The 26657-nt window shown below is 36.8% G+C and overlaps 1 pseudogene; it reads right to left on the bottom strand.

The window, feature by feature from the left end:
- Positions 1-26313, bottom strand: part of LOC124975147 (coiled-coil domain-containing protein 138-like) — a 34972-nt pseudogene extending 8659 nt beyond the window's left edge.
- Between the last annotated feature and the right edge of the window lie 344 nt (positions 26314-26657).

Here is a 26657-nt window from a genome sequence, read left to right as displayed (position 1 = left end):
AACCTCCTCTGTGTGATCCATGCCTTAGGAAAATTATTCTAGCTAGCCACTCCTATTCACCCTGCCTAGTCTTGCCTTCTAATGCTTTCCCCTTGTTTCTATCTTCCACCTCTTGACCACTCTGGTGTCTCTCATGTGACTTTGCATAACCTGCAGTGCCTTCTGTCTCTAAGACCTGTGAATATATAAACTATGTTGTTTTTCTTCCTCTGAACCTCTCTGCTTTCTCATGTAGCTGCATCTGAATGAGAACATCATAAAAGAATGCAAATGTTGTGTGCCTGTAATCCCAGCAGCTTGGGAGATGAGGCAGAAGGATCCTGAGTTCAAAGCTAGCCTCCACAAAAGTGAGGCACTTAGGCAACTCAGTGAGACCCTGACTCTAAACAAAATACAAAATAAGGCTCGAGATGTGGCTCAGAAGTCAAGTACCCCTGAGTTCAATTCCTGGTACAAAAAAAAAAAAAAAAGAAGAATACAATGAGCAAATAGAAACACATTATTGATAAACTGAGTAAAGCAAATTCAGGATACAAAATCATATATACAACCACAAACATGATTAATAAGCTATGAAAATAAACCTGTGTTTCAAAATGCATATTTGATCTCTTGAAGAAAGATGTGGTACTTTCTCCTTTTGAAATACTCTCCCTCTTCAGATTTTGTGATATCAATTTCTCCTGGTTTCCCTTCTAATTCTCTGGCTACTACTTACCAATCACTTTTGCTTATTTATTCTCATTTGCCTGAGTGTTAAATATTGGAGCTACTCAATATTTGATATTAGCTACTATAAGTTGATGACTAATGAATGAATATATATATATATATATATATATATATATATATATATATATATATATAAAACCTCTCCAAGAGTTTTGGGTCTCTCATGGCAATAGCTTCTAGACACAACCCATTTTGCTGTTTCAAAGCCATCTCAAACTCAACATATCCAAAATAAACTTGTCAGGTTACCCTACATATTGAGATTCCCCCAAATAGTTCCTACTCTGTGTTACAGCTATCAATACTCATACAGTTGCAAAAGTCTTAAACCTGGATATCAACCTTGACACTTCAATTCTTACATGGAATCCATTAACAAGTCCAATCAATTTTATCTCCTTTCAAAATAGTGCAGTTCTAATTCTATACCCACACTCCCAATCCAAATTGATACCTTATTTCACCTAATTACATAAGAGTTGCCTAATTATTCTCCCACTACAGTCATGTGATTGACTCCAATCCTACCTCCATGTAACAGTCAGCACAATACTTTGAAAGAATAAGCCTGATACTATGTTCCCCCTCAAAGTTCTTCACTGGCTTCCTACTAGTGTTAAGGTATCATTTCCTATAATTCAAACAATAAAACCTCAAACAAAAAAAAGAAAAAAAATTACAGACATTTCATAATTTGAAAAATATTCAAATAGTACTTTTATGGATACTTTCATGAATAAATGCAATTTGATAACCACATACTGTGTTAAGATCACAATCTCAGTAAAATTTTATGAGTTACCTCATTTTAATATGTGACTATAAAGCATTCCTTCCAGGAAACAGGTTACATATCTCTACAAGAAAGTGTTCAGAATAATTAAGACTACAAGATATTCAACAAATTCAGACTCTTCAACATAATAACATAAAACATGAAGAGAAGAAGAAAGAAGATGGTAAAGTGTCCAAAATATAGAGACTTAGGAGACACAAAGACCAAAAGCACCATGTATCCCTGGTTATATTGTTTTTGTTGTGGTAGTGGATTTTTTAACAATAGCTTTTTTGAGACATAATTTGTAACTGAGGGAAAATCTCAGTAAACTCTCCAGTTTCACTTACTTCCAGATGACTTTAAAAATCACCAATTTTGAACGTCAAACCACACAGCTGATCAATATATGATTATATTAGTCTTTCACTAGCTCTGCTGCAGAGAGTGCCTCTGACATGTGGGTTTATGATGATAACTGTTGCCTATATTACCTTTCAAGGACTTGAAGGCTGCATTTGTCAAAAGAATTAACTATTGGGTGAGGGTTGTGGCTCAGTGGTAAGGCACTTGACTAATACATGTGAGGCACTGGGATCTAGCCTCAGCAACACATAGAAATATATAAAGGCGTGATGTCTATTTATGACTAAAAAGAAAAAGAAAAGCACTAACTGTTCACTTGGGCCTATGCAGATATCCAAAGGGTGACTAAACATGGTGAAAAGTCTGGCATCTTTGCCTTTGAATTTTATCTGTCTCCTTTGATACCTTAATTTTCTGGATCAGGTTGTTTCTGTTCAACTCTACATATAAACACATTAGTAGCTTAAGGAATGTTTGTTCAGAACTGGTATTAAAAGGTTGATTTGCCCCAAATTTCTCTAATGTTTCTTTTCCCATTTCAACACTAAAGGCAACAAGAAAAGGGTATCTAAGATATTTTAAGTTTTACAGGGGCATCATGATGAACAGATTTCCAACTACCAGATTTTGCAAAATCCAACTCCAGACCATTAAACAGGTGCCTAGAAGTTCCCAGTCATAGATCCATTCCTAACCACACCACTCCCTCCTTTCCCCTTGTCTAAAGATAAATAGAGTCTGAAACTTGTGTCAAGATGATCTTTTGGGGTAGTAGTACCATCTTCTCAGTTTTGCTGGCTTATGGAATATATCTTTATCCTCACTCCAATAACTTGTTCATGGTTCATTGAACTTCTTTACCAGAGGTGAGTAAATGGATTTGGGTTCAGTATCTGATTCACCCACAAACTTTCAAACTGTATAATTCAGTGATTTTTAGAATATTAATAAAATTGTGCAACCCATCACCACATCCAGTTTTAGAACATTTTCCAACTCCAAAAATAAACTTACCATTAGCATCATCCCAACACTTTACCCCAAGTGTCCCAGTCAACCACTAACTACTTTCTGTCTCTAGATTTTTCTTGATTTTTCATACAAATTGAATCATACCATATGGTCTTTTGTGAATGAATTATTTCACTTATAACATTTTCAAAATTCATGGTTTTTTTTACAGACTGCATTTTGATTCATTGTACACAAATGGAGTACAACATTTCATATCTATGTACATGATGTAGACTCACACTATTCATATAATCATACATGTACATAGGGTAATGATGTCTGTCTCAGTTCACTATCTTTCCTGCCTCACCCCTCCATTTTCTTCTACACAATCCAAAGTTACTCCATTCTTCTCTTACTGGCCCCCACACCACCTCCTCCATTACATATCATAATTCACTTATCAAAGAAAACACTTGGCCTGTTTTTTGGGGGATTGGCTTATTTCACTTAGCATGACATTCTCCAACTCCATTCATTTACCTGCAAATTTTATTCTTCTTTATGATTGAATAATATTCCATTTTGTATATATACCACATTTTCTTTATCCATTCATCTATTGAAGGGCATCTAGTTTGGTTCCACCATCTAGCTATTGTGAATTGATCAGTTATAAATGCTAATGTGACTGTGTTACTGTAGCATGCTAATTTTAAGTACTTTGTGTATAAATGGAGGAATGGGATAACTGGGTCAAATGGTGGGTTCATTCTAAGATTTCTGAAGAATTTCCATAATGCTAAAATTTATGTTTTAACATGCCTAAAACATCATTCCTTTTCATAATGGTAATATTTTTATGAATATAGTAATCCACTATAATAGATATAAAAATCTATTGATTATTAGTTGGTTGATATTTGGGCTAGTTCTATTTGTTGGCTATTATAAGTCATGTTACTATGAACAATCACGTGCACATTTTTATGGCTACAAATGCCTTCATTTTTCTTTACCACACACCTAGTAGAATTGGTAAGATATAAGGTAACCTGACAATCCTTTTTTGAATGAGCAGCTGAATTATCTGTCTATGTAGTTATAACATTTTATAATATTATTAGCACTGTGTAAGAGTTTCAATTTCTTTAAATCTATAATCATTTGGCTTTTTTATATAAGCCATTCCTGGTGAGTGTAAAGTGGTATATCATGGTTTCCTTTTACATTTTCCTGATGACTAATAATGGTGAGTACTATTTCATGTGCTTACTGACCATTTACCCATCTCTTATACATAAATGTCTATTCAAATTCATTGGGCATATTGAGCATTTTTATTACTAAGTTTTTTTTAAATACTCAGAATGGAAGTCCCTTATTCAATATGTAATTTGAAAATATTTTTTATATTCAGTGAGTTGTCTTTTAAATTTTCTTGATATCATTTTCTTTTTAATTTTTTTGGTTGTTGATGGACATTTATTTATCTATATGTGATGCTGAGGATGGAACCCAGTGCCTCACACATGCTGGGCACTCTTCCACTGAGCTACAACCCCAGCTCTTTATATCTTTTGAAACAAAGAAAATTCTTATTTTTGAAGGTCTCATTATTCTGTTAATTTTTTTTCTTTACTTGCTTATGCTTTTAGTTATACTTAAGAAAACACTGACAAATCCAAGGTCACAAAGGTTTACTTACATGTTTTCTTCCAAGTTTTATACATTAACCTCTTTACACATTGAGACTTTTGATGCATTTCAGTAGGTTTTTAATATATGGTTTAAGGCAGGAGTGCAACATCATTCTTTGTATGCAGTTCCCCACCTGTCTCAGCATCATTATTTGAAAATCTATCCTCTTCTCACTGGACACTTTTAGTACTATGGCAAAAATAATTTCCTTGTAAACATGAAGGTTTATTGCTGACTATGATTCTAGTCCACTGATCAATATGTCCAACTTCAAGTCAGTACCACACTATTCACTATTATAGTGGTATTGTTAATTTTAAAAATAGGAAGAGAGTATACTTCTTTTCTAAACTTGATGTTGATATTCTGGGTCAACAATTCAATATGAATTTAAGGACTGCCCTTTCAATTTCTGTGTCGTGTCCCTCGCCCGCAAGAAAGCACGACACAGGAATCTTCCTTCAGCAATTTAATAAGGATCTTATTATTATAAAACCATGGTTTTTCTTCTTCTTTCTTAGGGCCAAATTCATACACTTTTATACTCTTGCAATAGCCAATCTACTCCTGCCACTTGGCCAATGTTCATAGGTGCTCCCACTTGCAACAGTTGGCTCAACCATATATGGGCTTGTTTATCTAGAAAGCACTTCAGGAAACCAGCGCCATCTTATCATGGTGGTGAGACGGCTCGCCACAGCTCCCCCTTCTTTATTTTATAAGCACAGGTGAAGGTAGAGGCCCTATCCTACTGTGCAAAAGTGGCAAATAGTGAACGTCAGTCCCAGAGTGGCGCCTTCTCTGGGCCTTATAAGTGGCTTGGGACCGTGCCTGTCTTAGGTTGAGGGGTCAGCCCGTATCCTTACCCGTCATCAAAGACTGTAGATCATGCTACAGCTTCTGTCTTAGGTTGGTATACGGCCACCTCCTACATTACCCGTCTTTGACTACCAGTCCAGCATACTCAGCCATACTTGAGGGGAACTGCCGGCCTCTAAGTCTGTCATGACTTGTTGAAGGATGATTCGATCTCTCTATTGGGTGTTCGTAATTAATAAATTAAGCAAATGAGATATAAAACACCTAAAATATTAGTCCTAGGGAGCCAAGGCCTGCCCATTGTTTTACAAAACCTAGAGCAGTAGAGAACCATTTGAGCATTTCAGATACAGGTGCCACATTTACCCTGGTGGTAGTGACTCTCATAATTTTAGCTCTTAGTAGAGGGGTTAAATTGTCAAACCCATATGACAAAGTACAAATAAGATAGTGAGAAAGATTTCTAGACAACATAGCTGCATGGCTATCATTATAAAAAGTGATAGGGGCAACATAAACTGCTCTTAAAGAAAGAACACATCCCAGACCCATAAGTTCTTGTAACAAGTCCACTTGTTCTTGTAATAAGTCCACTCTTTGATTTACTAGGAAGATGCCTATTCTTAAATGTTGATTTAAGGTCTCTTGAGTCTGTAAGGCAGTGGCAGTGTTTTCTGCCAAATGATTAACTGTAGTTGTTGTCTCTTTCCTGTTGAAGAAGAGTCCTAGAAATAATTGGTATTAGACATTGTTTAACATCAACATTCCATTAGTTTGACCACCTAGAGACTTGCAAGTTATTTTTAAAGACATTTCACTTTTATAGTTTACTCAATTTAAATTGAACCCTTTTAAATCACGTGAATAAGAGTATTTGGATCCATTTTTAAATTTTAATTTTAGGAGCGCTCAGTTTTGATGCAGACAAGACATGACACCAGACAGCATGACATACAAATAACACATAATAAAAGGTCTTGTAACTTTATAGGTGAATCTCCATTGCAATGTAACAGATGTTCAAAAACTTTAGTTGAATAAAAAATAGAACTGATCAAAAAGAGAGAAAAAAAAATCATTAACCTAGGTATGCAAGATCAAAATTATGAGCTCAAAAATACAGCATTAAAGAAAAACAAAACAAAACAAGAATCCTGGAAAATGAATTAGTTCTGTGTAGCAACCCAGAAGTTTAAAACAGACACCCTTTTGTTTTCTTTTTCTTATCTTCAGGTTACCCCCCTTTTCTCGCTGAGACTGTTGCAGTTTACATTCCAAAGCAGGCTTCAGCAAGGCCAGGCAGGGGGGAGGGAGGATCACCCAGGATTTTTTAACCCTTTTTCTTCCTGGTTGAGAAATCAAGTTAGGTTTGAATGCAGAAAATCACAAAACATTATTTCTTACTACTTTTGAGGAATGGAGCTGCTGAGATCTCTGCCTAGGGGGAGGACTGCTTCAAGGACATGGGTGTTCCCTCCCTAGGTGGCCATGGAGCTGCGTGGAAGGGATCAGGAGGGGGGCCTTTTTCTGTCTCTTGTGATAGTTTCTCTTGATCCAACATTATTGTTATAGCTCAGGATCAAAGGTGGAAGTTACAAGACAATTGAAGTCTTAATTAGTACAAGAGATCCCCAGGATGCAAATACACAGTCCTCAAAGAAAAGTACATAGTAATTACGGCAATACCCTGCAGAAACCTAGTGTAAATGATAATTCTAACTCTAACAGAGATAAACTAAAAAATGTCACTTATTCCCGTGCCAGATTAGCCAACCACACAGAAGGTGACACCCCTTGCTCAATGGCCAGCACAGCCTGAATTAACACCGCCTTTTCATGTGCTTGACGTACTCTTAACTTGCAAATAAACCAAAGGCAAAGGCAAATGCCTGCAAAACAAATACATCCAAAGATCCCCACACCAACCCATTCTTTAAAATAACTAAAGGCAGAGGTGAGCCAGTTAGAGAACTGACTCAAAGTAACAGGCTCAACACAGGTGTCATTTAAAATCGCAATCTGCAATAATTGTTGATTCATCATCTTCTCAGCTTCTAGGGACCAGTTGCCTGCAAGAAAGGCGGAAATCAAGTGGCTTTGATTCTTTGCTTCTTCATATCTTACTGGAGTTATACACATGTGTTTATGATTCCCGATGCATCCAACTTGTGCAATGTTGAAAAGTTCATCCAACTGTACTTGTAGTAAATTGATCCTTTGATTTGCCACCAAAATCCCAGATAAGATATGTCTGTTGACGCGGTCCTGGGATTCTAACACCTGTGCAGTTTGCTGTATGACTTGATTAATGGTTTGTGCTGTTTGAACTTGATTGGTCATGGCTAGAGCAGCGGTAGTGGCTGCAGCAGCAGAGACAGCAATAGCAGTTATTATTGCTGTGGTAATGCCAAAGTCTCTCTTTTCTCTGAAGAGGTTCACCAATGGAAAATTATCTGGATTGACCTCCACTGGGACAGGTACAAAGGTGGGTACCTTTACAATCACAGCAACAGATTTACTACCGTTCCAACACTCTGAAAGCAGGCAGGTAATAATGTCATTAGAACAATTTAAAATCACTTCTGAACTGTTTGATAAAAGAAATAGAAAAGGGGGGATAAGCATACTGGAGCAGGGGGAAGAGTAGCATTATATAGCTGCTTATGCAACAACAAGTTTCCTAGTCGATGTCCTTTTTGTATATCTTCCGTGACAGTACCTGTTGCATTATGCAAAGAGAAATTGCCTCCTTTTAATAAGGCTAAAGCAGAGATGTCAGCCGTGGCTCCGGCCCGATTACCTATCAGCCACTGATAAAAAGGCCACCCTGATCCGGTAGAGGTACCATTTTTTGTGAACTTATAGAAAAACTTCTTAAGGGATGGAGATATAGAGAATCCCAGAGCCACCTCTTTATAATCCCAATTTCTGTCTTGACAATGAGTAAATATTGGGGGGAAGCTTTTGTAAGGGGTACAAGCGGGTGAAGCAAGAAACCATGTGGCATTTGTCGCATTTTTCCTTGCCCATGGAAAATGACCGGTACTCACAGTAACCAGGGTGGTGACATTTACCACTACACTATTATTTCCCACACCAGATCCAGACTGCAATCCCTGCGAGACCTGCGTGAGGGCAGCAGTCAGTATGTTTAAGGATACACTGTTATGTCGCAAGGGATTGTCCTAGGAGGTAACATTTTTAAGGAGCAGACGCACACAGTGTTGACTGCTACCATAAAGGGAAAAACAAAAGACTTCAGTCAAATTAAAAGATGTAAGATTAAAGACGGAGGTTTCAGTAGACATAGGATCATGACATGGCATTTCCATCTCACAAGTGGTGGCGAAAAGGGTTGGCAAAATATTGGAATCAGCATGGATCGGCATAGGTATCGGTCATGCCCGAGTAACCGCCCAGAGCCTTATCTTAGAAACTGGCTTCTGACTGGTCCATTGGATCATCAGGACCAGACACCACAGGATTAGTAGATTCTTCATTCTGTTCCTTCACACCTTTAGCTGAAGTCAATGCTAACAGACTCCTAGGTATCCTACGCACGAGTCGCTCAGGCACCCAAAGCGGTTCCATTCGATCCTGTGGAAAAATACAAACAGAACCTCGTGCCCATATCAGCATGGGATCAGGTACGTACCACTGGCCTGAAAGCACATCCTTCCACTTCACTTTCCCTAAGGAAGGGGGGGCAGGCAGCGAACAATGTCTGTCAGCTGCAGAATTATCATTTGCATCCAAAGTTAAAAAATTAATGGTAAAAAGAGCCAGAGACAAACGCTCTTTAGGAGTACGACTTGCTCCTATTCCCCCTTTTTGTCTTTGTAAAAGTTCTTTAATCGTTCTATGAGCTCTCTCCACAATTCCCTGACCTTGGGGGTTGTAAGGCAAGCCATGAGTCAGTTGCACTCCCATAGTGGAGCAGAAAGAGGTGAATTGTTGACCAGTGTACGCTGGCCCATTATCTGTCTTCAAGGAGCATGGAAGGCCCCAGGCGGCCCAAGCCTCTAGGCAATGGGAGATGACATGATGGCCTTTTTCTCCTGACAAAGCAGAGGCATGCATAATTCCAGAGAAAGTATCTACTGAGACATGAACATATTTTAGGGAACCAAACTCTGCAATATGAGTTACATCCATTTGCCAAATCGTAAGAGGTCGCAAGCCTCGGGGGTTAACACCAAAAGAAGGGAGATGATGAAATGGAACACAATGAGAACAATCTAAGACAATCTGTCTCACTTCTGCTCGAGGAATAGAGAAGCGCTTACGAAGTGTTTGGGAGTTAACATGAAACTTATTATGAAAGTCTCGAGCACTGTCAAGAGAAGAAAGAAAACAAATTGTGCGGTAGCAGCATCTGCCCTTGCGTTTCCTTCAACAATAGGTCCAGGGAAAGACGTATGAGCTCTTATATGTACAGGATAAAAGGGTGCAGAACGGCCCAAAATCAAATTTTGTAACTGAGTAAATAAAGATGAAACCTTGTTGTTAGGATTGATGGCACCTACAGATTCTAACACCTTAAGTGCTCCTATTACATAATTAGAATCTGATATCAGATTAAAAGGAAAAAGACAACTCTCAAAAACCTTAATAACAATTTGTAGCTCTACCCATTGTGGGTTTCCTGGTTCAAATTGATGTTGGATGGGGAACTGACTATCAATAACATAGGCTCCTATGCCCATCTTAGAACCATCAGTAAAGATATTTGAAGCCTTCAACAAAGGAACAGTAGATGTTATTCTAGGAAATATAATCGGATGTTCCCTAACAAATGCAAGGAGTGGATGAGAGGGAAAATGATTTTCAATTTCCCCTGGAAAGGAACATCTCAAGATGGCCCAATTATCCAAAGTAGCACTGAGTATCTGAATTTGTTTGGTTGTATAGGGAGTAATTATAGAATTTGGAAGAATACCAAAAAACTGAATACTCTGCTGAATGCCAAGTAGAGCTAAAGAGGCGACAGCATCAGGGTAATGTTCTAAAGAACGTCCAGGAGAAACATGTGGATGAATCTATAACAATGGACCTTCTTGCCATAAAACTCCAGTTGGCTGCCTGAGCGCGGGCAATATACAAAGCTGCACAGGCTTATCTCCTTGTAATCTAGTAAAACTGGCATTTTGAATAGCCTTTTCAACCTTTTGGAGTGCCAGTCTGGCCTCAAGAGTTAATTTCCGAGGAGAAGAGAGATCAGGGTCACCTTTAAGGATGTCATATAAGGGAAGTAAATCAACATTGGGAATATGCAGATAACTCCTGATCCAATTTATGTCCCCTAGCAGTTTTTGGAAATCATTCAATGAGTGAAGATCCTCAGTCCTAATAGTTATTTTTTGGGGAGCAATACCTTGTGAGGAAATTTTTGCTCCAAGAAAGTTTACTATGCTTCCTGTTTGAACCTTTTCTGGAGCAATATGTAATCCTCGCAGTTCTAAAAGCCAAATTAACTCATAGTAGATTTCAGAAAGCAGCTCTTCCGACTTAGCTGCTAATAAAATATCATCCATGTAATGAATACATTTAAACCCTGTAAATTTCTTCCTGAGTGGTTCAAGAGTCTTACCAACGAACAACTGACATAAAGTAGGACTGTTAGCCATGCCTTGAGGCAACACTATCCACTCAAATCAGAGATCAGGTTTTCCATGATTGCAGGCTGGGAGGGTGAAACAAAGCGCTCTGAGTCTCGAGGATGCAGTGGAATAGAAAAGAAACAATCCTTAATATCTATACACATGACTCTCCAGTGATCTGGAATAGTGGAAAGTAGTGGCAACCCTCTCTGAACTGGACCCATTATCTGCATCTGTGCATTAATTGCTCTTAAATCATGTAACAGATGCCATTTACCAGACTTCTTTTTAATAACAAATATTGGAGTATTCCAGGGAGATGTGGAAGGTCTAATATGTCCTAAATCAAACTGCTCTTGAACTAATTCATGTGCTGCAGCCAGCTTGACAGAGGGTAAAGGCCACTGAGACACCCATACTGGTTCCTCTGTTTTCCAGGTAATGGGTATCTGCGTCTCAGTGGCCCCTATGAAAAACCGAAACCCTTTCCATCCGTATCTTTCCTGGCTGGCACCGGACTCTTCCTTCCCTGTAAGTTTTTTCCTAATCCTAGACTAGGTTTAAATCCCATTTTCAACATCAGTTGACGAGACTCTGGAGAGTAAATATTACTGAGCTGATATCCCATATCACTCAAGATATCCCGTCCCCATAAAGAAAATGGGAGGTCAAGTACATAGGGAATAAACTGTCCAGCATGTCCCTCAGTGTCCCGCCAGGAAAGTAATCTGCAACTAATTTGAGGAGCTTGAGCATATCCAAGCCCTCTGAGTGAGTGATCAGAAGTCTGGACTGGCCACCCCCTAGCCCAATCTTTTTTAGAGATAATACTACGATCTGCCCCTGTATCCATTAACCCCAGGATAGGTTTGCCTTCTACGTTTAGAGTTACCAAAGGGTGTGTGTTCAAATCTAGAGTTAAATAAGCGCTATTCCCTTCTGTACTCCCAATCTGTTCACTAGTTCTATTAATGACATCAGCTTTGAAATATTTATGTAGGCTAGGCAGCAAGAGCAGCTGAGCAATCCGATCTCCGGGGGAGATGGACACAATGCCTTTTGGAGCTTCCACCATGACTTTAACAGAACCCACCGCATCTGGATTAATCACTCCAGGAAAGACATGAAGACCTTGTAAGATTGAAGAGGCTCGCCCAATGAGCAAACCTACAGTGTCCTGTGGCAAAGATCCTTTAAAATCAGTGTCAATCACCTGAACACCCATTTTAGGTGATAAAATGAGTCTGGTGGTGGAACAGAGGTCAACTCCTGCGGAACCTTTAGTGGCTCTCCTGGGCTCTTGGGGTGTCTCAGAGACGGCCAATACTCGTCCGGCCTGGTTACTTCCTCTGTGGCCCCATATATTTGCGGGCCCTGAGGACAGGGGCCCTTCCAGCTGTTTTTTGAATCAATCCTTTCAATAAACCGGCCATGGATATCTTTCATGGACCTACATTTATGAGCCCAATGTTTTCCTTTCTTACACTTAGGACACACCCCCGGGAGGCGATTTGGAGGAGCGTTATTTATCCTTTCTACCTTATGTATACTAGGACACTCTCTCCTGAAATGTCCTTCTTGTCCACAAGAATAACACCTCCTATCTCCGGAGGAAGTCCTGTTAGAAAGTTGAAGGAAGGCAGCGGCTAAGCCTGCATTTGTTAATGGGCCGCCTATTTCTCTACAAGCTTTCATCCATGCCTCTATGCCTTTGCTTTTAAATGGATTAATAGCATTTCTGCATTCTCTTGTGCATTGCTCATATACTAATTGTTTAATTAAAGGCATGGCTACATCAGCATCCCCAAAGATCTTCCCTGCTGCATCTACCATTCTAGCCACGAAATCTGAAAAAGCTTCTGTGGGGCCTTGGACAATTTTTGTTAGGTTACCTCGCACTTCTCCTTTATTAGGAAGTGCTTTCCAGGCAGCAATGCAGATCTTGTTAATTTGTTCATAAACCTCTAATGGAAAGCCTGTTTGCTGATTGGCAAATCTACCCTGCCCTAGAAGCATATCCACATCCCAGGCAGGTTCGCCCATAGCTTGGTTGCATGCAGCCTGTTCATTAACCCCCTCTAACACAAAGGCTCTCCAGTCTAAATATTTACCTGGGGAAACACAAGCTTTCACTAAGCTGGCCCACTCCGAGGGGGTCATGCAGAATCTATTGAGCCCCTCTATTTGGGCAATAGTAAAAGCAGCATCCACACCATAAGTGCGGACAGATTCTGCTATATTCTTTATCATTTTAAATTCTATGGGTTCCTGATGTCTTCCCCCATCATTGTCCTGGAATACAGGACAGGCAAACCCCAACTCTACATGGGCAGCCCTCCAAGCTGCAGAGTTAAAAGCTCTACCCGTGCCTGGAACCCCTCCCACATATGGGGGAGGATCATAGGCTAGAGCTGGCTTTTGTTCTTCCTCATAGTCCTTTTGTCTAAAATCTTTTTGCCTTTTAGTTCCCCCTTCTTTTATCTTCATCTTCCGTAAGTGCTGCGTTAGCTCTTTCACTTCCTCATCACTGTCTGATTCTGACTCCCCTGTATCTTCTGGTGTTCTAAGGGCTTTTAAATATGGGTATAGTCTCCTCTTTGGAATAGTTCCATAAACCTGTTCTCCTGCACTAAGTTTGCTGGAAGTACTCATAGAATCCTCGGACTTCTCCTCATGTAGTTTGTTCAAGAACTTCCTGTCCTTTATGAATAGCTTCCTGACATCTACCATCAAGAATACATCCTTTTATTAATTTCCATAGCGGTATCACCCCTTTCTCCAATTGTCCCTGCTCCTGAAGGAAATCCAAATCTTTTCCCAACTTATCCCAGCTGGCAGGAGTCAAGCTTCCAGAGACAGCAAACCATGGGGCTGCCTTATCAATTCTTACAAGGAATGTTTCTAAAGTACTGCGTTTAACCTTGAGCTCTTTAGAGCGCAACAAAAAATCTAAAGGCTGTACTAATGAACTAGATGGAGAATTGCCCATAATGAAAGCAGCATTCAGAGCAAGCAGAATGAAAGCGAAAACAAAATATCTTTCTTTGTTGACCGACTACACAAAGTCGGTTGAATTTATCTTTGCTGACCGACTACACAAAGTCGGTTGAATTTATCTTTGCTGACTGACTACACAAAGTCGGTTGAATCCAAGTCCACAGACCCCACTTACCTGTGGTACTTACCGGTGCACCCCCTGACCACTGAAAGTTCTGATTCCCGGGTTTCGGCACCACTTGTCGTGTCCCTCGCCCGCAAGAAAGCACGACACAGGAATCTTCCTTCAGCAATTTAATAAGGACCTTATTATTATAAAACCATGGTTTTTCTTCTTCTTTCTTAGGGCCGAATTCATACACTTTTATACTCTTGCAATAGCCAATCTACTCCTGCCACTTGGCCTATGTTCATAGGTGCTCCCACTTGCAACATTTGGCTCAACCATATATGGGCTTGTTTATCTAGAAAGCACTTCAGGAAACCAGCGCCATCTTATCATGGTGGCAAGACGGCTCGCCACATTTCTGCAAAGAGGCTAGCTGGGATTTTGATAAAGGATATAATGAGGCTGTAGATTAAATTGAGGAGTACTGGAATCTTAAGAATATTGTCTCCCTGATCATGTCTGTTCATTATTTAGAGATTTTTATTTTTTTTTATTTTATTTTAACCAGAGTTTAGGACTTTAAATTTTTCCTAAAGTCACTGAAGCAAAACTCACAAAACATTCTGCTTTCCTTTACACTGCTCCCAATGCAAACAAAACAAAACAAAAAATTATTTGTAGGAAAAAAAAACAGCTTGTACATGGGATGAAAAATATAAATTCAAAACTTACATATAAGGTTTAATTTCTTTCATAATCTTCTGTAGTTTTCAGAGTACATGCTTTGCACCAAAATTACAATACAACTACTTACTATATTTGTCCATATATTTACCTTTACCAGATAATTTTGTTTTCATATGACTTTATATTTGATGTCTAATGTACTTACATTTCAACTGGAAGGATTTCACTTAGAACTTCTTGTAGGGCAGTTCTAATGTTTTTGTTTATCCAAGAAAGACTTACTTTCTCCTTTATTTCTGAAAAATGACTTCACTGAATAAAGTACCCTTTGTTTGACATTTTTTTTTTTTACTTTCACTTGAAATATGCTATTCTACTGTATTCTGGCTTGTAAGGTCTTTGCTGAAAATCTGATAAAATCCTTACACAGATTTCTTTGTGTTTGACAAGCTGTTTTTCTCCTGCAACTTTGTCTTTGACTTTTAAGATCCTTTTGTCTTTGACTTGAAAATTTGATTATATTGTATCTTGATGTAGTTCTCTGGATTTCATAGCTGGAGTTTCTTTAGCTTCTTGAATTTGGATGCCTATTTCTTTTCTCAGAAAAAGCACTCCTCAGTCATTAATTCTACAGCTAAGCTCTCTGCCCCTTCTTCCTCTCTCTTCTTTTTTGTGACTCCCATAATTTGTGCATTGGTCCACATGATGGTATCCTATGAGTCCTTTAAGTTCTCTATCTTCAGATTTTTTCTTTTACAGTTCTTAATTTATTTTAAATGACCTGTCAAGTTTCCTGATGCTTACTTTGGTTTGATCAAGTCTAATAGTGAATTTTTCATATCAGACATTGTTTTCCTCTTATGTTCAGATATGCAGTATCACTCCAAAAAATTCATGTGTAAGGCAATACAAGTAAGTTTACCAATGGGGTTTAAAAGCATTAACCTAATCAACATGTTAATCCACGTGGATGGATTAACTGGGTGGTGATTGTAGGCACTTAGGATGTGACTGGAGGAGGTAAGTAACTGGGGGTTTTTCTTTAGGGTATAATTTTCCCCCTCATGAGTGGAGCTTTCTCTGATTTCTGATTGTTATGTGCTGAACAGTTTGCCTACTCCACACCCTTCCACGATGGTGTTCTGCTTTAGCTCAGGCCCAGAACAATGAAGTCAGTTATCTGTGAATCAAGACCTCTGAAAATAGGCATCCAAATTCAAGTCTAGACCTGAGTGCCAAATAAAATTTTCCTCCTCTAAAATTGCTCATCAGGTCTTTTGGTCACAGTGGTAAAAAAGCTGACTGAAACAGATCCTTTCTTATAATTTCCATCCTTTCGCTGATACTCACTTTGTTCATACATCATTTTCCCAATTTTGTTTTGTCTGTGTTCTCTTTTGATCCACTGAGTATCTTTAAGACAGTTTTAAAATTTTCAGAAACTTTAGAGATCTGCATTTCCTCAAGGTCAGGATTTGGAACGTGATTTTTGTTCATTTAATTGAACATTAGTTCAAGGACATTGAACTAATGTCCTTGTTTCTTTGGATGACTTGTGATTCTCACTAACCCCAATGCCCCACCCCCAGTTTGGGTATTTGAAAAACAACCACCTTTCCAAGTCTATACAAGTAGCTTCATGCAGGGAATAATTTCATCTATCAGCCTGGCTAGAGACTGTAAGACCTCTCGGATTTTTCTGAGAGATATGTCTTCTACACTTTATATTGTCTTGAATTCCTCAAACAGTCTTTCTTGTTTCTTCTCAGAAGCCCATGATTCTTCTGACTTCTTTGTGCAAAAGTACACATCTCTGAAGCTCTAACATGGTATGGCATTCACCTGTTTTGTTCATCTTCCAAACTATGCCATCATTTTCTTCAGCAAGACAAAATCCAATAGGCAAGACAAGACACCAGTACTGGGAGCAGTCTCTAGATAAGTCAAAACATTGACTGCACAGTCCATACTTTTGCTTCCATTCCAAAGGAGGATATGGGATATGGGAGATTCTTCCTGGTTGCATTTGTACTGTGGGGGGGGGGTGGGACATGGACATGCAAAATCCCACAATTTTTCCTATTCCTTTTGATGGATTCCTTTTTTGGCTGCACATTGACCTGTTTGCTACAGCATTTCAACTGGTCTCTGGAGTCTTCCCAAACATGTCCTGGTCTACATATTATAGTTAGTTTTCTGTTTCCAGGGGATTATAAGAGTTTGGATATTCCTAGATTAACATGTTGATGCATAGTTCACAATTTTGTAACCATTAGCTGTAATATATCTATTCTTTTCAGACTCTACTTCATGCTACAACATTTTTCCATTCTCAATTTCTTTGGAAATATCCCACTCATCTATTCTTGAATCACACAAGAAAATTAAGTTTTGTAAGGCATATCCAGTCTGATCATCTATCTAATTGACTACCCTTAGTTCCCAGAGGCTTTTTGCATTTTTAAGTATTAAACCCATCCTTAAATGATAATGGGTCACAACTGTGGTAAAATACATAACCAAATGTGTCAGAAGGATCCAAAGGTTAATTTCTAAAGAGATTACTCTTTGGGATGGGGAGATAGCTCAGCTGGTAGAGTGCTTGCCTCACAAGCACAAGACCCTGAGTTCAATCCCCAGTACTGCAAAAAAAAGAGATTACTATTTGAAATTACTTTTGAGTTATAGTAGTATTCTTATAATAAATATAAGACTCACCAAAGTGGTTTACACTTTCATCTTGTTATTCTCATACCAAAGGAAAAAAAAATTTTAAAAAGGATAACATTATTTTAAAATCAGAAAATATGAATGATATAAATACTTGCTTATGTTGGTCATAAATATTCAATTAACTAATTCATTAATTTGGTACTATTTAACCTTTTCTTATTCTATTAATACTTTTTTTAAGCTTTAAGATTGCTTTACCTTTATTAACATATCAGTAAGGTGAAACATTATTTTAGATATAAGAATCTATGCTCAGCAAAAATTGCAAATTCCAATTAAATCAAGACAACCTAGATGTCCTTCAATTGATGAGTGCATAAAGAAACTGTGGTAAATATATACAATGGAATATTGCTCAGTCCTAAAGAATGATATAGTTATGGCATTTGCAGCTAAATGGATGAAATTGGAGAATATCATGCTAAGGGAGATAAGCCAATCTCAAACAACCACAGGACAAATAATCTCACTGATAAGCGTATGATGACATATAATGGGGGGTGAGAGGGAGGCAAAAATGGAGGAAGGAGAGACTTTATAGAGGGAAAAGAGGGGTGGGAGGGGTGGAGGAGAAGGAAAAAAATAACAGAAAGAATCCAACACCATTACCCTATGTAAATGTATGATTACACAAATGGTACACCTTTACTTCATGTAGAACCAGAGAGACAACATGTATCCTATTTATTCTCAATAAAAATAAATAAAAAAGAATATCTATAAAGATGACCAAGAAAATCCCAAGGTATATGTTATAAATATTACATTCTTTTGCCATTAAACTGATGTAGTTATATATGATTCAGATTCCATTTTTTTAAAATTGCCAATTGTTAGCTTTAATGTCTTATGACCGTGCCTTCACATAATCTAGTCCTACAAAATGGAATTTCTCTCCAGAACTTAAATACTGCAGGCCTTCATAATTAGCAGATATTCTAAGTTAAGGTTAGCATTGGCATAGGGGAATACTTGATTTGGTGATAAAATTCTATATAAAGGTTCATTTGTCCCCATCACCACCATAACAATTTACCACAAACTTAATATTTAAACAACCCACTTATGTTATAGTTCTGTAGGCTGTAAGTCTGATCTGGATCTCAGACTTAATTGGTCATGATGATCATGATGTCTACAGAAACTATGTTCCATTCTGGATGTTGGAAATGATCCAGTTCCTTGGTTATTCAGGTTGTTGGCAGAATAAAATGCTTTCAAGTGGTAGGACTGAGATCACCATATCTTTGCTCACTTATAAGATAAGGGCAATTTCCAGCTTCTATAAGTCACGCACATTCCACCATTCATGGTCATTCATTGTCAAAGACAGAAATAATGATAGGTTGACTCCTTGAATTCCACTTCTTTCTTTTTAATTTTTAATTTTTTTTTATTCTTGCATTATAGTTGTATATATCTTGGGATTTGTTACTACATATTTGTGCACACATAGAATAAAGCATTATAGTTTAACCAATATCACTCATAATTCCAACTCTTCAACTTTTTCATGTATTTCTTATGGAATCTAACCATCAATCTCTAAATATCTTTTCCTATTTAGAAATCATTAGCACCAATATTCAATTTAATGTCAGTAATATAAGGAGTTCTTTCTCATTAGTTGTGGAGCGAGTTGAAGGGAGAGTCAGGGTGCTTGCATCATGGAGGTAGCAGGTGGGCACCCAACCTGTCTGCCTTCTGGAGTGGGATGGTGGGTAACCAACCTGCCCAACCACCAGACCAAATAAAGACACAACCACTGAACAACCCAGCCTGACCACCATGCTGTGGTTTGTTGCCATCATGGAGTTAGGCAGAGGATTCTTTATAGGTTGGACCAGGCATTTTGAATTACCTGAGGGCATGGCCATCATTATTGGAAGGGCAACTCCCTTCCTGAGAAACCTACAGGAGGCTAGAAGACCTTTGACAAGACCCAGAAGCCAAGAAGAGGAGGTATTGAGGGACTCGGGAGCAAATCAGATCCACAAGGGAATATGCCCCACCTGAAGGCCACCACCTGTACAATGCCAGCTTCCTAGTGGAGCACCACATTACCAAGTTCCTTCAAGACTTCAGGCTTCTGAAGGCTAAGAGGTGAGTTATTGGAAATCTACAGAGGAAATATTAGTCAAGAGAGAAAATCTGCAATATCCCAGAGTTTCTCTACTAGCGGGATAGATACCTAAACAATATGAGAAAACAGGGAATAAAATGTCCCAAAGAAACCTAGATGGTAGAGCAATAATATCCAATGACAGCATGGCAGAAGAAATGTCAGAAAGGGAGTTTAGAAAGTACATAATCAAAATGATCAGGGAAGCAAATTAGGAGATGAAAGAGGAAATGCAGGCATTGAAGGATGAGATGAAAGGGCTAATGCAGGCATTGAATGATTGCACCAATCAACAGTTAAAGAGCAAACACAGGAAGCAAAAGATCGTTTCAATAAAGAGTTAGAAATATTGAAAAAAATATCAAACAGAAATCCTTGAAATGAAGAAAATAATAAACCAAATTAAAAATTCCATAGAAAGCATAACCAATAGGATAGAACACTTGGGAAGACAGAGCATCAGATATTGAAGACAAAATATTTAATCTTGAAAACGAAGTTGACCAAACAGAGAAGATGGTAGGAAATCATGAACAGAATCTACAAGAACTATGGGACATCATGAAAAGACCAAATTTAAGAATTATTGGGATTGAGGAAGGCACAGAGAAACAAATCAAAGGAATGAACAACCTATTCAATGAAATAATATCAGAAAATTTACCAAATCTGAAGAATGAAATCGAAAATCAAGTACAAGAGGCTTATAGGACTCCAAATACACAAAATTACAAGAGACCCACAACAAGGCACATTATAATGAAAATAACTAAAATATACAAAATAAAGACAGAATTTTAAAGGGTGCAAGAGAAAAGAATCAAATTACATTCAGGGAGAAACCAATAAGAATATCAGCAGATTTTTCAATCCAGACTCTAAAAGCTAGAAGGGCCTGGAACAACATTTTTCAAGCACTGAAAGAAAATGGATGCCAAACAAGAATTTTATACCCTGCAAAACTTACCTTCAGATTTGACAATGAAATAAAATCCTTCCATGATAAACAAAAGCTAAAAGAATTTACAAAAAGAAAGCCGGCATTAGAGAACATTCTCAGCAAAATATTCCATGAGGAAAAGATAAAAAACAATGATGTAAATCAGCAAAGTGAGGAACTACCCTAAAAGAACAACCAAATAAAGGAGAAATCAAGTCTTGTCAAAAAAATAAAAATGAACCAAATGACCCAGAATACAAATCATATCTCAATAATAACCCTGAATATTAATGGCCTGAACTCATCAAACAGAAGATATAGACTGACAGATTAGATTAAAAAGAATGATCCAACAATTTACTGCCTGCAAGAGACTCATCTCAAAGAGATTCCCACAGACTAAAGGTGAAAAGATGAGGTAAAACATACCATATACATGGACACAGCAAAAAAGCCGGAGTATCCATCCTCATATCAGATAATGTGGACATCAAGCAAAAGTTAGTCAGAAGGGATAAAGAAGGACATTTCATACTGCTTAAGGGAAGCATAAATCAGCAAGATATAACAATCATAAAAAACTATACCCCAAAGAATGGCTCATCCATGAACAGTAAACAAATCCTTCTCAATGCTAGAAATCAAATAGATCACAACACAATAATACTAGGTGATTTTAACACATCTCTCTCACCACTGGACAGATTCTCCAAACAAAAATTGAACAAAGAAACCATAGATCTCAAAAACACAATCAATAATTTAGACTTAATGGACATTTACAGTATATATCATCCAAAAAAGAGTGAATACACTTTCTTCTCAGCAGCACATGGATCTTTCTCTAAAACAGACCATATAATATGCCACAAAGCTACTGTTAGCAAATACAAGAAGATAGAGATAGTACCTTGTATTCTATAAGATCATGATGGACTGAAATTAGAAATAAATGACAGAATAAAAAACAGAAACTACTCAAAAACCTGGAGATTAAATAATATGCTATTGTATGATGAATGGATAAGAGAAGATATCAGGAAGGAAATATAAAAATTCTTAGAGGTAAATGAGAAGCAAGATACTACATATCAAATCTCTCAGACACTATGAAAGCAGTTCTTAGAGGAAAATTTATTTCATGGAGCACGTTCAATAAAAGAAGAAAAACTCAACAAATAAATGCCCTAACACTATGACTCAAAACCCTAGAAAAGGAAGAACAGAGCAGCACTAAAAGTAGCAGAAGACAAGAAATAGTTAAAATCAGAGCTGAAATTAATGAAATTCAAACAAAAAAACAATACAAAAAATTGACAAAATAAAGAGTTCATTCTTTCAAAAAGTAAACAAAATCGATAAGCACTTAGCCACACTAACAAGAGAAGAGGAGAGAAACAGAAATTATTAAAATTCGGAATGAACAAAGAAATATCACAACAGACAAGATTGAAATACAAAACATAATTAAAAGCTATTTTGAAAACCTATACTCCAACAAAATAGAAAATCTCAAAGACATCATCAGCTTTCTAAAGACATATGAATTACCTAAACTCAACCAGGAGGTCATACACAATTTAAATAGATCAATTTCATATAATGAAATAGAAGAAGTCATCAAAAGCCTATCAACAAAGAAAAATCCGGGACCAGATGGGTTCTCAGCTGAGTTCTACAAAAACTTTATAGAAGAGTTCATTCCAATACTTCTCAAATTATTTCATGAAATAGAGGAGGAGGAAACCCTCCCAAACTCATTCTGTGAAGCCAATATCACCCTGATACCTAAACCAGACAGAGACACATCAAGGAAAGAAAATTTCAGACCAATATCCTTAATGAACATTGGTGCAAAAATTCTCAACAAAATCTTAGCAAATCACATACAAAAATATATTAAAAAGATACTGCACCACGTTCAAGTGGGTTTTATCCCAGGGATGCAAGGTTGGTTCAACATATGGAAATCAATAAATGTAATTCACCATATCAACAGACTTAAAGTCAAGAATCACATGATTATTTTGATAGATGGAGAAAGAGCAATTGATTAAACAGAGCATCTCTTCATGCTCAAAACACTGGAAAAAATAGGGATAGTAGGAACAATCCTTAACATTGTAAAGGCCATCTATGCTAAGCCCATGGCTGATATCATTCTAAATGGTGAAAAACTGAAATAATTCCCCCTAAAAACTGGAACCAGGCAGGGATGCCCTCTCTCACCACTTGGTTCAACATTGTCCTCGAAACCCTAGCCAGAGCAATTATAGAGACCAAGGAAATTAAAGGGATATGAATAGAAAAAGAAGAACTCAAACTATCCCTATTTGCTGATGACATGATTATATATTTAGAGGAACCAGAAAATTCCCCCAGAAAACTTTTATAACTCATAAGTGAATTCAGTAAAGTAGCAGGATATAAGATTAATGCTGATAAATACAATGCATTTTTATACATAAGTGAAGAATCTTCAGAAAGAGAAGTGAGGGAAACTACCCCATTCACAATAGCATTGAAAAAAATAAAATACTTGGGAATCAATCTAACAAAAGAGGTGAAAGAATTCCACAATGAGAACTACAACACACTAAAGAAAGAAATTAAAGAAAACCTTAGAAGATGGAAAAATCTCCCATGTTCTTGGGTAGGTAGAACTAATATTCTCAAAATGGCCTTACTACCAAAAGTGCTATACAGTTTTGATGCAATTCCGAATAAAATCCCAATGATGTACCTTACAGAAACAGATCAAGCAATCATGAAATTCATCTGAAAGAATAAGAAACCCTGCACAGCTAAAGCAATCCTTAGCAGGAAGAGTGAAGCAGGGGATATCGCAATACCAGAACTTCGACTATACTACAAAGCAATAGTAACAAAAATGGCATAGTATTGGCACCAAAATAGACAGGTTAGATTAATGGTACAGAATAGAGGACACAAACACAAACCCAAAGAAATACAATTTTCTCATGCTAGACAAATATGCCAAAAATATGCAATGGAGAAAAGATAGCCTCTTCAACAAATGGTTCTGGGAAAACTGAAAATCCATATGCATTTAAACCCCTATCTCTCACACTGCACAAAACTCAACTCACAATGGATCAAGGACCTTATAATCAGACCAGAGATCCTGCATCTTATAGAAAATAAAGTAAGTCCAAATCTTCAACTTGTTGGCTTAGGATCAGACTTTCTTAACAGGACACCCATAGCTCAAGAAATAAAAGCAAGAATCAATAACTGGGATACATTCAAACTAAATAGCTTTCTCTCAGCAAAGAAAACTATGAGCAATGCCAAAAGAGAACCTACAGGGTGGGAGAAAATCTTTGTCACTCATACTTCAGATAGAGCACTAATTTTCAGAACATATAAAGAACTCAAATAACTCTACACCAAGAATATAAATAACCCAATTAACAAATGGGCTAAGGATATGAACAGACACTTCACAGAAGATCTACAAATAATCAACAAACATATGAAAGAATGTTCAACATCTTTAGTAATAAGAGAAATGTAAATCAAAACTATCCTAAGATTCCATCTCACCTCAATTAGAAAGGCAATTATCAAGAATACAAGCAACAACATATGTTGGAGAGGATGTGGGGAAAAAGGTACACCCATACATTGCTGGTGGGGCTGCAAATTAGTGCAGCCATTCTGTAAAGCAGTGTGGAAATGCCTTAATAAACTTGGAATGGAAACATCATTTGTCCCAGCTATCCCACTCCTGGGCCTATACCCAAAGGACTTAAAATCAGCATACTACAGAGATACAGTCACAACAATGTTCATAGCTGTTCAATTCACAATAGCCAGATTGTGGAACCAACCTAGATGCTCCTCAATTGATGAATGGATAAAGAAACTGTGGTATATATATATATATATATATATATATATATATATATATATACCATGGAATATTACTCAGTCATAAAGAATAATAAAATTGTGGCATTTCCAGGCAAATGGGTGTTGGAGAATATGCTAAGCATGATAAGCCAATCTCAAAAAATTAAAGGATGAATGATCTCACTGAGAAGCAGATGATGACACATATAGGGGGTGAGAAGGGGCAGAAATGGAGGAAGGAGGGACTCTATAGAGGGATAAGAAGGGTGGGATGGATGGGGGGAGAATACAATAACAGAATGAATCAAAAACTACTACCCTAGGTAAATGTATGATTACACAAATAGTATGCCTCTACTTCATGTACAGAGAAACAAGATGTATCCCATATTTTTAGTATAAAAATGAATTTAATGAAAAGGAGTTCTTTCTCCTTGATTTTAGAATGCTCTTGAAAATAAATCTTTATAACCCTTCATGATAACAGACCAAGTAGGTTCTAGTAGGTTCTAAATTCTAAAATTATGGAAAGGAATAATTATCCATACAACTGTATATTTATAATTCTAACATATAATTATTTCAACACTAATGTCTAATCTCTACTTTTGAAAAGAAAAATTCCTATCACGTTAAGAAAAATATGTGAATTAGTTTGATAGGGTCCAAAATGAAACTTTTTGAAGTGACTATGACTGTGGTCATTTTTCTATCAAAGCTACTTTCAAAATTTTTCACTTATACGATATCCAAGGCTTTTCCTTATTCAATTTTCAAAACTACTGAAACCATATATTTCAAATTTAAACATCAAAACTTTACACAATTTTCTTTAATATCATTTTGCTGAGAAGATTTGAGTAACGGCTATTCACCATCCATACCAGATTCTTCATGTTTTACTTTGCTATGATGATGGTGTGAAATCCAGTCCATGAAGACCATTAGAAGTTTATATACTTGCCCATTAAGTGATATCTATATGTGAAAAATTAAATCAAACAATTATGTCAATTTATAATCTCATCAAAGTTATAGAAGAATTCACCTAATGTGCTTTTAGCATATTTTAGATATATTTTTAAGGATATAACTTCTCCAAACAAGTAAAAAATATTCCAAATCAAATATGACCAACTAATATTGAAAACATTAATGCTGGCTAAGATAAGCAAGAAACTCATAAAAATGAAGGTAAAAAACTGAACTTTATTATCAAAATAAGGAATTTTCATGAATGTTCTTGATTCATGTTTGATAAGACAGAAAAGTAAAATTGGCTTTAACTCTACAGTATAAATCATCATATATCTAAGAGACTCTAACAAATCTGAAGGTTTCCAAAGGTAAAGAAATACCACTAGAGGAATTCATATTTTCTTCTTTCCAGAAAAGTTACTGTCTTTATACTATAAATTCTAATAACATGATATGCAAAATTATAAAGTCATTATTAACAATAAGATCTTATGATTTGAGTTACTGTACCTGAAACACTGCTAAAATATTTTGTTTTTGCAAATAAAAATGTATTTGCAATATTCTAGAGATATCTGTCTCTAAAAGAATATCAAAAAGAATGCTTGCTAAATGAAAGAAAAAGACTTGAGGACAAAATAAATTTTTCTCTGAAGAAATTTTCAGTCACATCATACCTTAGAAGTTTTAGAAACTGGTACTTATTCTCATTTTATACTTTTCATTTCATGAGCAGCATGGGAATCCTCTTTCAATCTCTTGTTGTCATAAATTCATACTTCCTCTGTAATAGTACATCTCCATATATTAAAGAATGATTGTATGAAAAGTAAACAAATCCAAATGTAATTATTTTGTGAGGAGCAGACAATCTACCTGTAAGTTATTGAGATGAGCTTGAACTCTTTTAACCTGAAGTTCCATCTTCCTGTTTTCTTCACTTACTTTATTTAACTAGGGAGAAAGAAGTTAAATATTTCAAATATAAAACTAAAACTTTTTCATATTAAAAAAGTTTATCAATCTGGTCTACCTAACCAAACAATGTAGCAAAACAGAGGCAGCATTCATGATTAAGTAGGTCACAGCTAAAAATCACCATATTCTAGTAAACATTAGTAGTGTCCAGGAAAGTTTTCCTTCATTCTGTGAAAATTTTGCAAGATCCCTAATATCTTAAAGGCACTTATTGTAATGAGAAATGCTTTTCAAGTAAAATTTCTATTGAACAAATATATATATATATATATATATATATATATATATGT

This window comes from Sciurus carolinensis, unplaced genomic scaffold (genome assembly GCF_902686445.1).
Source record: "Sciurus carolinensis unplaced genomic scaffold, mSciCar1.2, whole genome shotgun sequence".
NCBI classification, from domain to species: Eukaryota; Metazoa; Chordata; class Mammalia; order Rodentia; family Sciuridae; genus Sciurus; species Sciurus carolinensis.
Note: the sequence above shows the minus strand (reverse complement) of the source record. Positions and strands in the feature narration are given on the sequence as shown.